The following is a 16273-nucleotide window of genomic DNA, read 5'->3' as shown; positions in this document are numbered from 1 at the left end:
TAGAGAGATTTGGCATTGGGTGGAAACTAGAGTTGCTTTCATATTTTTTCTTCTAGAAATTGAAGTCCACTCTCTTCTATAGAACACAGAGAGTAGAGGGTATGTGTTTCTTCCTAGGAATTTTATGATATTAACAGTGCTGCTTTTATTTTATTTTAAGATTTTATATATTTATATGAGAGAGAGCACAAGCAGGGGGAGGGGCAGAGGGAGAGGAAGAAGCAGACTCCCCACTGAACAGGAAGCCTGACATGGGGCTCAATCCCAGGACCCTGGGATCAAGACCTGAGCCAAAGGCAGATGAGTAACCCACTGAGCTACCCAGCTGCCCCTTCAGTGCTGCTTTTAGTAAGTTCTTTAAGTCTTTGAACACAAAATTTTTCTAATAAGGTATATTTTGAACCTTAGTAATAATAACTTCCTCTAAGCAAAAGCTCATTTATTTACACACCTTGTTAGATAATCTGCATTCATTAAGTCACTCCCTGTTTTTTCCTGTCGTCCTAGAACATATCATCATCATCATTTTTTTCAGCTGATGAAACTGAGGCTCATTCATATCTGACAAGAAAATTATTCAAGACTTTCTATAACTAAATTGTTAACCCAGACTCCTGTTAGTCTAATTCCAAATTCTATTTCCTTAAATGCTATACACAGAGGACTAATATCATCAATAACACTTTGAAATGCCATATTGGAAACAGTTTCAAATAAAGAAAGGAACAAAAAGTTATATTTGTTAATATTCTTCAGCTGTAAAGAATTTCAATTTTTTTTAAATATCATGCTAGTAGCTTATTGATACAGTGTGATATGATTAGGCAAACTTTAAAAGGGTCTTTAAAGCCCCCCTGTATTTATTTTTAAAAAGTAACATTAAAAACATAATTGATGGACAAAAGATATACACATTTTTTATATATCTATATCCTTTTCATTTTTCAGAACTGTAAAATGAATGTAGACTTTGTATGTTACAATATAAATTTTACTTAGTGTAAAATTTACTTAGAGTCCAACTCTTGGTTTCAGCTCAGGTCATGATCACAGAGTGCTGGGATCCATCGAGCCCTGCATAGGGCTCCTCACTCAGCATGGAGTCTGCTTGAGATTCCCTCCCTCTCCCTCCCCTTCTGCACCTTCCCTTGCTCACACTCTCTCTCTCTGAAATAAATAAATAAATAAATAAAATCTTTAAAAAAAAAAATGATGGGGAGCCTGGCTCCCAGTCGTTAAGTGTCTGCCTTCAGCTCAGGTCATGATCCCAGGGTCCTGGGATGGAGCCCCACATTGGGCTCCTTGCTCCGTGGGAAGCCTACTTCTCCCTCTCCCACTCCCCCTGCTGTGTTCCCTCTCTCGCTGTCTCTCTCTCTGTCAAATAAATAAATAAAATCTTTAAAAGAAAAAAAAGAATGACATTTTATCTTGAGGAGACCATGAAAGTTACTAGCATTTCCAATCTAAAGGCTGGGATTATAGAAGAAAACAGCATGGAGAGGGAAGACTCTGCTAATTAAAATGCAGAGGAGATGACTAAGTCTTCATTTCTAACACTATCACTATAATTTTGTTAACAATTCAGAGAATACAGAAACAATACATACTATTCCTATTGCCCAAGAAATGTTCAGTATCTTGTGGCATGAGTCCTGGAGAGTGGCGCGAGACCCCCACTTATCCTTCCTCATCCCTTTCATTCTCCCCTGTTCAAAGGTTTATCCTTAACTGACATATATTTTGAATTTAGAAACCACCACAACTGGTGAGATATTAAATGACCAAATAGTTTTCCTTACTGAACTATATACATGCATGTCTAGAACTCTCCTTAATGCCCTTGACATCTGCATTTAGGTTCCAGGCACAAAAATCATATTCTGTCCCTTAGATTTATTACACCATAGAGCAGCGTCATGAATGCCTAGTTGTAACAGCAAAGCATTGTATTGCATTAGACAAAATCAGAGTTGAAGTTCATGTTCTTTACTTATTTGTGATCATGCTACTGGTGAAATTTGCAAATGTGATGAGTAAAATTTAGGTGATTCAAAGCACTTGGGTGAAACTTAAAATGTATGATTCAGAAGTAAATGTTTAAACATTACACATAATTTGCAGGGGAAAAATATGAGACTATATAAATATTATTTTGATCAATCTAGAGCCACTAGATTCATATTTTCTGCACTTATTGATTTTGTTTCTTGTGCCAATAATACAAACATGGTATTTAGAAGACTACAGATTAGGATGCATTTTTAATTATCTAACAGGCCTACTAAAATGTGAACAGATGGTAAACTCAAATCTTACTTAATTGGAAAACTGGCATTATGAGAAATAAATAAGCAGGAAAATATTTGTGTTAAATATACTTAGAAATTGAATCACTTACATCACATTTGTAAATACAATTTATGAAGGCATCTTTAATATTAACCATGCTCTGATCTTACATGAACCTGTTTTAAAGGGTTAGTATGTATTTACGGAGAGAGGGATTGGTAACTAGCAAGTGGAATGGGTACGATGATATTTAAGATCATCATTTAATAACCCCCCACAGATTGGAGCTACTACTCCAATTCTTTTATTTCCTGTTGCCTAAAGGTAATAGCACAGCATTTCTTCTCAGTATCACTTGTGGGGCACAAGATGATCAAATTTCATGGATACACATTCTACCATCTCATTTCCATTAGCTCTGGAATTGTTTCACTGATAAGAACTAACAGAAGGGAGAAGTGGAATTTATAACTGTCTTCTAAATTTTCATGATTCCTGTGAACAGCAGCAGATCACTCTTGTCTTGGTTGACACGTACTACCACCATGATAAAAAGGCTATAATAATGCTGTTTTAATAAGAAAGATAGCAAACAGGTGAGATTCCCAGAGGCAAGGAAATAAATAAAAATAAGGGTAATAGAATGATAGAAGATGGGATTAAGTACCATTAAGGGCATTAACAGAGAAGGATGATAGACAATATACTAAACTTGTGCTGGGAATCTGAATTGGATTTTTGTAAACATCAGTTTCTGACCGTAATATCCCAGTAATTAGTAAGTGGCAACCTTGGTATTAACTAAACTGAGTACTTGGGAAAACAGAATGTTTCTACTATCACAACTCCACCTTCACAAAGACATCAGATAGGGTAGGGATGTTGTAAGAAGAGTGGTTACATAGAATATTGAGTGCCATTGAATATGCCTTCACTGTTGGTGTCCTGAACCAATATAGTATCAACACAGCTCTCATGTGTTGATACTATATTGGTTCCAAACAAAGTATACATTGTCAGAAGTCTATCGGGCAGGCGAGTGGCGGTCTGCAGATATATTTCTGTATAGAGGGGGGAGTAGCAGCAGCATCTAATCATATGGAACATCCATTAGTTCATTGCTCAAAATATGTTAACAGTGTCAATTCCTAGGTCTCCAGAATTCCACTTGGTTTTTTGAGCTACAAATGCACAATATGATGAGGTTTCTTTAAAAGGTCATCACCATTATAAGGCAAAAATTAAAATAGCTGTATTTGATTGTGATGGGTACTTCCATCATAACTTTAGTCACCTGTATTACATTCTGAGGCATTAAGCACAATTAAAATCCATCAGTAAGTACTGTACCCCTCAGCCTCAGGCTGTACCCAATTTCCTTTCACATTGACTTAGATATTCTCATGAATGTTAGTATCCTTGGAGATTATAGCAGATTTATTTTATAGATAGGAAACTGAGGACCATATAATTTGAATAATTGTTCAGCATCATGTTAGTTGATTATAGGATAAGAACTAGAAAACAGAACACCTTGACAACCTACTTGTATGTTAAATTTCTTTATGTGATTGAGCACCAAGTCTTGTTAAAATGTAAGCTCTACAAGGCAGGGAGAATGTATGTGTTTTTGTGCTGTACTCTATAAACTTAGTGCCTGAAATACAGACGCTTAATAAACATTGGTTCAAAGATTGCATGGGGGTTGATATTCAAGATTAAAATTTTTTGCCAAAATTGGGATTGGTTTACTTAAAAAAATACAGTGAGATTAATTTTGCTTTGTTTATGTATGGTGGCAATTCCTATACACCTGTTTTGAAAGAGCTTCAGAAATATAAGTATTATTGAATTAAGTTGTGGTTTTGGGGATATCCTTAAGAATAAAACAGTTGATATGTTTGTTTGTTAAAACATTACTCACTGCTGAAAAGTGAAGATTCTTGTGGAGCAGATGTGAGCAAGGACTAGAAATGTTCTCAACATGAGCAGGTGACATAACTATCTAAGAGAAGCTGAATGTTGCAATTACAGACCTCCACCATGCATTTACTAAACCCACTAGAAGAACATTCATCATTAATACATTATCAGTGTGTCTTTTTTAAAAAACAATTTAATTGCTAATACTGTGAGCAAATTCAGTTGTTTTACTTCATAGAATGTGTCAAAGAACAATTATAAGGCAGTCCTAGGAATGAAGCATTATGTTCCACCAAGCCAGTTACTTAAGTTCACTCTTATGCTTTTTCCTCATTTACTTAACTGCCTTGCTGTTTATTCTTTCCCTTAAACATAACACCTGATCATTTGTCTCTGTTACATTAAAAAATAATGAATTATGTGGAGAAAAAATTCAACTAGTTGTTTGGCAAGACAGAGACAAAATAAAACCATCAATTAAACGACAAATATGTAACATTTCTAATGTTGGTAGTGGGATAGATTATTTTGAGCTAATGTCTAACATTATTTGATTATCTAGACAATCATAATGGGTCATTTTTTTTGCATATGTAGTTTTTTTCAAGATTTTAGTTATTTATTTGAGAGAGAGAGGGAGTATGAGCAGGGGGCTGGCAGAGAGAGGCAGAGGGAGAAGCAAATTCCCCGCTGAACAGGGAGCCCCATTAGGGGCTCAGTTCCAGGACCTATGAGATGATGACCTCAGCTGAAGGCAGTCGCTTAACCAACTGATCCACCCAGGCACCCTGCATATGTAATTTTGAAACCTCAAATAATAAAAATTTAATGAAATACATCATCTAAACTTAGAGATTTTCTAATTTCAATTAAGATTTTAAATACACCTCATAGAGGAAATGCAAGAAACATTAAGAATATTCTATTAGGTATAGGGGCACCTGGGTGGCTCATTGAGCCCCACGTTGGGCTCCTTGCTCAGCGGGGAGCCTGCTTCTCCCTCTCCCTCTACCTGCCGCTCCCCCAGCTTGTGCTCTCTCTCTCTGTGTCAGTAAATAAATAAATAAATCTTTAAAAAATATTCTATTAGGTATATAAAAGCAAAATACAATATATGTTATGAAATAAACTCTGATAAATTTAAAGTCCTTTGAATTTTTTTAATTGTAGAATACATTCCTTATTCTAGCAGTATATATGCAAGTCTTTATATTTTTCTTGGAGGCAAATATTAAGGGATTCAAGTCAACAGCCTGTTTTACATGCTTTTCTGTGATTTACCAGGGAAGTCAACAACCACTTCAGTTTTCTTCTGACAGTAAAATAAGGAAATGAGTGTCCAGGGAACATAAATCTACTGTGACTTTTCTATCTAATTTCAGTTGTTCTACTGTCATTGATTCTAGTGCGTCACACTGTGTAAGAACAATGGAAATTAACACTGTGTTGGGACTGCCAAATTCATTTCACACAACAGTAATCACAACAATAATCAGAATAATATATAATCACCCATGAGAATAAGCACAATTCCATGAATCAGAGTCCCAAAGAAATCAGTCTCAGTCAAAAGAAAATCAGACAAATACTTTTAAAGATATTAATTATTCTACCTCATTCCTTGTTTTGCTTGTTTTCATGAGCATCTGTTATGTGCGAATACGTTTTGTTTTACCATTTGATTTTTTTTTTTTTTAACAGGCAGATGTTTGTATTTTTTCCTCCTAGTAATTGGAGGAGCAATTAGAGGCAATGGGAAGGCAACAAAGAGGAAGTTTGCCAAAATCTCCTGGTTAAGCTGAATTTCCAGCAAACTACCTATGAAATATAGTTTACTCTATTAGCTAAGCAGAATATTCAAGAACACCTCATTTTTTACTCTTTGACATATAACCACTCTGGCTGTGAAGTAAGTGAAAGGTATTGTCATTTTTTGAGAAAAAAAAAAGTTTAACAGGGATAAATCCAATTTATGGCAGCATGAGAAATTTCTATTGGGTCTATCCTTCATATTTTTATGTTCTCTTCCTTCATTTATATCCATCTATAAATCTTTTCTTTTTATTCTGACACAAAGGCTTCACGAGCCTCAGATTCAGTGTATATTAAATGCCATATTGTAGTTCCCTACCCAGGCCATCTCATACCCCACAATCTTCTCATTGCTCCTCAATGAAAATGTTGAGTATATGAAAATATACATTTGGAGGGCCTTTTCTGAAGATATTATGAAATACTGTGCTAAACCTGAAACAACTCAGCATAACATACAAATAGTAGGCAAATTTTTAAACAATGTTAAAATAGATTCTAATATTCACTAGAGGGACCAGCTGATGAATTTATGAGGGAAGTAAGTGTAAAAAGCTCGATATTTGGAAGTATACACATTCAGTCTGAGGAATATTTTCTTGAATAACTCAAAAAACATTAAGTATGCAGTAAAGAGTTGAATAAGATTAACTATATTAAAATATGTCTTTTTATGGTATATAAGATCATATACAAAGTTCAAAATTAAGTGGTACACTGAGAGGAGAAATTTGCATTTTACATGACATATAATATAGATAAAATTTTTATTAATAGACATACTATTAATGCAAATATTAGTAAGTTAATATCTAGAATATATGTAAGTTCTCAGAAATTTAAAAGTAAAATGTGTATAATCTGGAGAAAAAATAAAGAGGGCATTCACAGAATATGTAAGTGAATGGTCAATAAATACAAAGTGGTGCTCAATCTCACTATTGATCAGAGGAACTAACAATAAATTACCTGTATTTACCCAAATAAACTTGAAAACAGAAGTTGAATTAGAATCTAGAAACAGTAAGGCTGTGAAGAAAAAACTCAGATACTGCAGGTGTTCATGTAAATAATTCATTCATAATAAAGAGTGATGTGGCACTTTTAGTTAAAGGGGAAATACATACCCCAACAATCCACTCATGCTAACTCCAGAATTTTTTACACTGGTATACAGAAGATATAGAAGGGGGGTATAGCTCAGTGGTAGAGCATTTGACTGCAGAAGACATAGAAGAATAGACATTGGTTATAGACTTAAAATATGGAAATAATAAAAATGTTAGTAATGGATGGATAAATGTGGTGTAGACATAAGAATGTGTACCATATGTGAGTTAAAAGAAAATACTTCTATAATTAACCACATGGATACTATGCAAAATAAAATGTTTAGTAAAAACCAGTTGCAAAATACATTGAAATTTTGGTAACTTGCATAGAATTTTAGAAGAATACACTTAAAATACCACATTGTGTGTGTGTGTGTGTGTGTGTGCGCATGTGTAAAAGTAAGGAGGAGTGTACCATCAATTTGTAATACAGGCCCCCTAGGGGCCAGGGTAGTGAGTGAGGTTGAGAATAGGAAGAAAGATTGGAAAGAATATAGTTGCAAAATGCCACTAAATAAGGTGTTTCAGTAATCAAATCAGATGGATATTTGTATACATCAATTTAGTATTAGTGTGACGCCTGGGTGGCTCAGTCGTTGAGCATCTGCCTTCGGCTCAGGTCATGATCCCAGGGTCCTGGGATCGAGCATCGCATCGGGCTCCCTGCTCGGCGGGAGGCCTGCTTCTCCCTCTCCCACTTCCCCCCTGCTTGTGTTCCCGTTCTCGCTCTCTCTCTCTCTGTCAAATAAATAAATACAATCTTTTAAAAAAATTAGTATTAGTATTATTTAGGGAAATGCTACTGTTAGATAGAAACTAGATGCAAGCAGTGGAAGGAAGGTCCAGAGGCAGAGAGCCCCAAGCCCTTGAGGGAGGAATGATAAAGACATGAGCTGGAGGCAAGGTAGGTGATAAATAGGTTACCCACTAGAAGTCCAGGGGCACAACATCCTGATTTTGTGGCTTCCAAGACATTGGGACTGACATATCTAGAGCCACAGGTGCGGAACATGCTCTTCTCCTCTTCTACCTCTGCTTCAGGGCAACCCGTAGACTCATTCTAATGCATTTGCATTGTGGTTACCCCCAACCCCCACCATGGAGAAAGGCTGCCACAACAGTTCCAGTAAAAATCTTGTTAGGGTCAATAACTCTCTCTCCCAGGCTGCAGGAAGAGTCCCCCAAATGATAGGAAACGGCCTCCATTAGAGACCATCCCACTGTAGGTCACAGCTCCTCGCAGCCCAGAAAATCAGGACAGATATCCAATCCCAAAACAACCTGGGTGTCAGTTCCATCTTGGGGAACATGCCGGCTCTCCCTTAGAGACTGTCCTGGTGCTGTAATAAACCTGTCTTCTGCTTTCACTTTGGGTGCCAATCTCTAAACCTTTATTGTGACGAAGCAGAGACACGCTTTTCACACTGCCGCTACCTTTATTAAGTGGGCTTTGAGGTTTACTCAACGAATTCTGGAAAAAAAAAAAAATCAGGGAACCACTCTTGAGGAATACAAACATGAATTGATAACCACCCCAAGAAATCTACTATCTTTCAGGAGGATAAGAAAAGTACGTGCTGAGAAGTTCATGATACACAGCAAAGGAGAGAAAAAGTGGACTTTGGTGGTTCAAATTAGGAAACCATCACAGCCGCTTGAGAAGGTCTTAGAAGGATTTCATTTATAAATCAGTTACTCATGCAAATATGATAGGCTAGATAAAATTTCAAAAGGAGTTAAAGCTCTCCACATTAAGAAAAAATATTTAAAAGGAACATATAGCATTAAAATATAGGAAGAGCATGCTATACATTAAATTAACAAAGTTTTTAGCCAGGCAAGAGCAACCTAACAGATTTTTAACATTGTTGCCAGCCTACGCAACATTACAGTTTTCATCAGCTAATTGATTTGATTTGCTTCAGGACTGAGAGAGGGGCAGTTTTACAGGGAATAATTTTACACAAAATATTTTTCCTTTGTGGAGATTCACATCTCTCTCTAGAAATAAACCAAAAGGGACACCAAAAATAGTGTCTCTTTTAGCTTTTCCATATCTAAATTTCAATAATCGTTGCCAAAGAACCATATGACAAGTTCAGAGAAGAATGAGAACTGTACCTCTGAGATTCACTCACTCCAAGTTAATGAACCAGTTAAAAAAAATCTTAGTTTTTTTAGAAGCTTACTAATCAAGTATAATGACTGATTTGCTTACTTCATATAGTAACTATGAAAATATCATATTCAAGAAACACTAACTGAATAGTGCTTGCAAAGTCTGAGTTTATAAATTTATATCAGGTATGTACATTGGCAGGGAAAATGATATTGAGAAGTGTCACAAGCCTCTTCTATTACATCAGACAAGTCCTTTCAATCACTGCTCTCTCCCCCATGCTTCATTTTTCTTCTCCATTACTCTTTATTCTCCCATCTTGCTTATATTTTCTTCTGCACTCATCACCGGGAGCTTTATGCCTGTCTTCCCAGCTCACCCTCCACCCCCAGCCTCCCATAGAATATAATCTTCATGAAAGCAAGGACTTCATTTTATTCATTGCCATCTCTCATACCAGAGACTAAATAAATAACTATACTGGGCACCTTGAATATGGTGGGCATTAACCTCAGCACTACAGATATGGTGATGAATAAAATAGATACAGTCCTTTCTTTTATGGAATTTACTCTTATTTTTTAGGGTGGAAATAAGTTACCAAGCAAACAAGAACATTTCCGAAAGTGATAAACACTAAAAAAAAAAAAAAAAAAAAAAAAGGATAAAACAAGGTGATGTAATAGAGAACAATGTATATTAAGGAGTGACATTGTGACATTTGTGAATGATATGTAAAAAAAACAACAAATAAATCAAGTCAAAGTGGCATTAATAGCTTAGTCAAGGACACATATAGAACTAGTAAAATACTTAGCTGTCCTGACACTGAATATTCTTCACCATTACTTTCCTGTTATGAACACATTAAATAGAGAGACTGGTTGGTTGCATCCAGAGGAGAAAAAACGAGGTAGAACACAGAAAACCAGGAAGTCTTGAATTTTTTTTTCTAACTGTATAGTTCTGTAAGTCACTTTTGAGTGACATTTAACATTAGAACATTTTTTTCTGGAAGATAATGCTCCCTGTGCTCTGTCCCTAAATGGACAGAGCACCTGATAAAGGGAAGGACATTTTGACTATATGACTGGATCATCCAAGTAGGTTGGTTCCCAGTGTCCTAGAGCAGACATTTTGTCATAGTACAAAACAATCCCAAGCTGTCATATCTTTATGCTTATTAGAACCATGTTTATAAAATAAAATTTCCTTCCAAAGCACTAGCACTAATACAATATCTATGTATCTCTATATGCACATGTATGTATCTGCATACATATATGTACCCATCTATCAATTTTGTTTAAAATTAATGGCAAATTATGTTCCTTTTTAACCTTTCCTGTTTTTGCTTCATATTTACTTTTACAAGTTTCATTAATGCAAATGAGGCATTTCAGTTGACCCCATAATGCCACCAAATGTTTTAAGTAACTGCAACTGGTGGGTAATAAGGTACCCATATTTTTAGGAACAGGAGTGAGGTCGGTGGAAAGGTCTCTAGATCACTTAATTCCTAGATATTATGTACTATTTTGCGAAGAATACAGAAATCAGAGATACTATAAATTTCAATGGAAGCCCATCTGATTCAGAGCGATGTATACATTAAATTATGCTTGTTACCGCCAACGGTGTTGTATCTGAAGTTGAATTTTCCCAATTTCTCAGAAGTGACAGTTAAGTTATAATCTCAGCATGTTCAGCATGCTTAATGAACTCCTTGGGGAGACCAGAATATCTGTAACACAATTAACTTCCCATTCTTATGTAAATGAGGAGCTTCAGAGTCCCTGATGGAAGCCTGCTTTTTTGGCTACAGTTAGCAAATGTATGCTATTAAATGACACATGGAGCCTTAAGCTGAAATTTAGACTTCACTAATTTGTGCTGTGACATGTGCAAAGTGCTTTGGAGGAAATATGAAACCCAGTTGTTTAAATGTAGCTGATGAAATAGGGTTTATCACCCTTGGCTAAACTGTCATCAGCAGCCTGACGGCTTTTACCCGTTTCTGCACTTTCAGAAGGAATATGCAACCTGTCTTTCACTCGCAATATTTGCTTTAATATTACCATTCTCTCACTCCATAACTGAAGTTATTTTTCTCAGATAAAACAAATACAATAGAAAAAAAAAACTGTGTCTTTTCTTCAGTTCTCTTCAAAAGTGAATATTCACTCAGTCAATATTTACTGAGGATCTAAAATCAGCCATTTTCTACATCAGCCTTCAAATTATACTTAAAAAATGTAAAGGTAAATCACTTCCTGTAAAGAATAGCAATTAAAAAAATGTCATACACAAAATTACATATATTCTTTTGTGGCATTTTTTAACATGCGTAGTATCGGGACAAGTTTTATGAAATCTGAATGTTAAAAAACAAATCTGAGATTTAAAATGTGTTTCTTTTTTTAAAAAAATGTGTTTCTCCGATAAGCCATGCAGGGATAATATTTAAAATAAAATCATCTAGCCCAGAGAGTATACCTACAAAATAAGCAAATAAACATACCAAAAGAAAAGCCCCCAAATACCTTTAGAAGTCAAGAAGGATGACTACTTACTTAAGGGAAACAGGATTTTCAGGGGGTAATGAAAATGTTTTGGAACTAGAGGTAGTGGTTGTAATGATGTGTTTTTGGAGTAGTGTTTTGGGGGTGTCTGGAGCCCATGGCAAAGGAAAAATTCTTGTGATGTCTGGTGCAAAAAGGTGGTTTTATTAAAGCAGGGGGAATAGGACCCGTGCGCAGAGGGGCTGCACTGGGATTGTGAGGAGCAACTGATTATATACTATGGGGTTGGGGGAGGTAAAGATAAGGGGAAGTTCCGAAAGGATATTCATATGCTGAAGAAAACTCATGGGGATATCAGAGGCCTTGCTCTGGTCAAAGGAAGGTTGTTTTTCCCTCTAGCAAGGTATTAACATTAAGACAGTTGGGAGCCTCCTGGAGGAACATTACACTCTGCCTGCCTCAAGTATTTGTCAATGGGCTGCAGGTTATAAGGACATTTAATCTTATCTAAATTTCCTTCTGCCTTTGTTTCCCACATCAGACCACACTCAGAATGCACAAAATGCCACAGGATTTTTCACTTTATAATGGTTAATTATAGGTTATTTATATAAACTATTTATATAAACTCTTTTTTCTTGCCCTATTCAGAGGCAAGAATTTTATGTTATGTGTATTTTACCTCAAAAAAAAAGATAAATATAATCTGAAATATATTATGTTTACCTTAAATATGGACTTTAAAATTAGGGAAAACTGTGATTATTTAATGTTCTTGAAATAAAAATAATTCTTAAAAATTAATTCCACAAAAAAAATGCCTTGCTTCAGTTAAATTTGGAAAAAAAAAAAAAAAAAAAAAAAGGCAACATAGTCTTTGACTTCTGCCCATCTCTTCCCAGAAATTTTGCCAAACCTCTTGAGCCAGTTTTCTTTTTCAGGCACAGATTGTCGTGTTCAAGCTCGAAGATTTGTAAAATTTGTATTTATCAAAGGTGGCAGGGCAAAAATAATTATTTTTATTTCCTAAGAACGTGGAAATAACATTGTCTGCAATTGTTAAAATATAATTTTATCTGTAATGGATCAGAAATGATTAAATAGAACATTATTTTAAAAAGGAAGAATGGTTCCCAGTTGTTTCAGGACTTTTATACCCTTAATGCCTGCAGTTCTTGGTCACGCTGCCTCAAAGAATGAAGAGGTAGACCAGACGAAGAGTGATGGGTGGCAAAGCAAAATTTATTGAGCAAAAGTTTAAAGCTCCCTGAGAGGGAGAGGGGCCTGAGAGAGGCCAAGTTGCCCTTGGAGTTTCTATGTTTAAGGGGTTTTATGAGCTCTCTTTTGTAGAACTATGTTAAGCAATCAGGGTGTGCTGAGTCATGCCAATCAGGGCTTTGGTCACGTATCTGTCTACCTATTAGGTTAATAATGTCCATGCGTTAATGGTCTGTTTTTTGCTGACGTCTGGAGGCTTATGTCCTAACTGCCCTTTGCCCATAATATTGACAAATGCTTTGTGGTTAATTGCCTTATTTTAGGACCTTTTGCAAAAGTCATTTCTGCAAGGGCTGCAAAGCAAAATGTTAGTGGGGTCCTGTCTAAGCTGCAAAACAGGTGTCAGGGCTGTTGTATCTTAGCTGTCCTGACTTCATATTTTCTTGTTGGGGGCCCTGGCCCTGACTACCTAACTGTCCAACTAACTCCTAACACAGTGAAATTCTGACTCTGATCCCACTTTTGATTACTAAGTCTAATCATCAGTTCTATTATATGGGTTCTTCCTCACACATCTAGGTAATTCTCTGACACCACCTCACTGTCCTACAATTCGGCTCAGTTCTGATACCAGGGGATTTACTTCCAGAGATAGCTTCAGATCCCACAGGTTAAAGACTCAGTCCCACAAGACCGCCCCCCACTTCAGACATCAGTAGCAAGTCCAAATTGTTACTGTGCTTCTCACCTACTGACTATACACCAGAGGTTCCCAGGACCTCCTACCTGGGCTTGATTAACTTGCTAGAACTGTTCACAGAACTCAGAGAAGCATTTTACTTTCTAGATTACTGGTTTATTATAAAAGGACATAACTCAGGGGCAGCCAGATGACATAGGGTTAGGTGTGGGGAAAGGGCACAGAGCTCCCCTCCCCTCCCCTCTCTGAGGGCTCCACTCTTTCCCCACCTCTCCATGTTTACTAAATGGGATACTCTCCAAACACCATCCTTTTACCCTTTTAGGGAGTCTTTATTACATAGTCATGATTGATTAAAAAATTGGTCATTGACAATTGACTTAACCTCCAGCCCCACTCTTCTCCCCAAAGGTATGGAGGAGACTGAAATTTCAAATCTCAGGTCACAGGGTTGGGGCCCCTGGCAACCAGCCCCATCTGTAGATTGCCTAGGTGGTTTCTGAAGTCACCTCATTAACATAACAAAAGACACCTTTATCACTCTCCTCACTTAAGAAATTCCAATGGTTCTAAAAGCTCTGTGCCAGAAAAGGGGAGGAAGACTAAATATATATTTCTTATTATAAATTGCAGTTTACTAATAACCTTGTGGCTTGATGAATAAAATATGTCCTGCATCATCAGAATCGATCAATAATAGAAGTACATATACACACACAAAAAAAGAAGCATTAGAGAGGCGACTATCTAGCGCCATTTATTCTTGCCCTATCCAGGGGAGAGGAATCCTTGTCCTCAGAGCTGTACAGGTCCACGCAAAGCAGTAGATGTGTATTAGAGAGGTGAGTAACATCTTCCCTGGATCTGATTTCCATCCTCTCAAGTGTGCATATTCTTCTGCTTTAATTGGCTTCTCATTCATATACTTTGTGATTGTCGCTATTGTGATCCTGTCTGGTGAAAGAAAGTCACTGTTTTTGTCTTACTAATTTAGGTTTTGAGAATGAAAGTCTGAAGGCCTCAACCCTGTGACAAATCTTTTGCCAAGATGATGCCGCCCTCTAAGAATCTATTATTGAAGCCAATTTGATGTGGCCAGTCATAGCTTTGTTTTGCTTATAATTTCCATTTAGGATTTATAACCCCTTAAAAGGCACTTTGTATTTTTAAAAATGTGAAGATTAAATGTGGAACATTGAAAAAAAACTGTATTAGTAGAGTTTATGCAGGAAGTAAGAACCTCATAGCCTAGGCCATAGGTTACTGGAGGAGGGTGAGAGTGTGTGGATGGGAGCTGGGCCAGACTAGCTGACCCCAGCCTCAATGAGCTCACCTCCAGTCAAATTTAAAAAGAGTCCTTGAGGCTAGTTGAAATCAATAAAAAATACAGTCACTGAGTTTTGCAATGGATTGTTATGCAGCAGTAATAACTGATACAGCAAGATATATTAAACAAAAATGAGTCACACTGTTTAGACCTTGAGTTAGAAGAGAAAGAGAAGGAAGGAAAAGAAGACAATAATTGAAAATCACAAGGCAATTAGGGAAATTTGAACACTGATTGCTTATTTAGTGAAGTTAATAATAATTATTACTTTCCCAGGTGTGAGAAAATGTCTGTGGTTGTGCTTATTAAAGATTTCTTTTCTTCTACAAATACAGTCTCTAATAATGATGGATAAAATGGTGGGGGAGGGGAGAAACCAGCTGAAGCAAGTATATACAAGAGTTGATAACTATTGATGTAGATGGTGAATATATGGAGATATGATGTATTTCTAAAATTATCTCCAAGTTTTAATAGAGATGGAGTAAATAGAACATACGTAAGTCGAACGGAGGTGTAAACAAAGTAATTAATTAATATTAATTATACATAGGATAGGATGGCAGTAGCAAATGTTAAATATTCATAAGGGACATTGTCACTTCCATATTGACAGCTATGACCATCCCTAAATTAACCACCCAGTGGTGACATTCACTCTGGCCCGTATATCTTCTGCCCAAAGCACAGCAATAGCATCGTAGAGCTGTCATCAGGTTATCTGCAAATTATAGCTGCAGCCAGATCTGCTTGCCTCTACTTCTTTTCTATTGAACAAGTGTGGCGTGGCTTTATATATCTTTGTCCACTAAGTCTTCTCACCTACCATGAACTTTGATCCTCAAAAATCACACTATTAATGGAGAAGGCTGATTGCAGCAGATAAAGCATAAGACACATGGACACTGCACAATATAGAATTCAGGAAATGTGGTTCTTCCATCCTGCTTGCACCCTATCCTAAGCATGTTAATCTATCCAATTCTTTCTTTCTCTTTGATTCTTGCTCTGCTTTAGATAGATTCAATAAGCCATGCAGTTTAAACTGAAATTGTTTGTCTATGATTCTTTCTGTTCCATGGCCTCTAAAATAGCCTGTTTGTAATATACAGATCAGTATGTGTGTGTATATGTATACATACGCACATAACACACACGTGCATACATATATGCATATATATACACTGACTTGCAATACCTACTGTATTTTATATATGTTTTTATTTTATACACAAAAACATTAGTGTATAT

This window comes from Mirounga leonina, unplaced genomic scaffold, assembly GCF_011800145.1.
Source record: "Mirounga leonina isolate KUSES-001 unplaced genomic scaffold, KU_Mleo_1.0 Mir_127, whole genome shotgun sequence".
In the NCBI taxonomy this organism is placed as follows: domain Eukaryota; kingdom Metazoa; phylum Chordata; class Mammalia; order Carnivora; family Phocidae; genus Mirounga; species Mirounga leonina.
The sequence above is the reverse complement of the archived record's forward strand: the minus strand, read 5'-3'. Positions refer to the sequence as shown.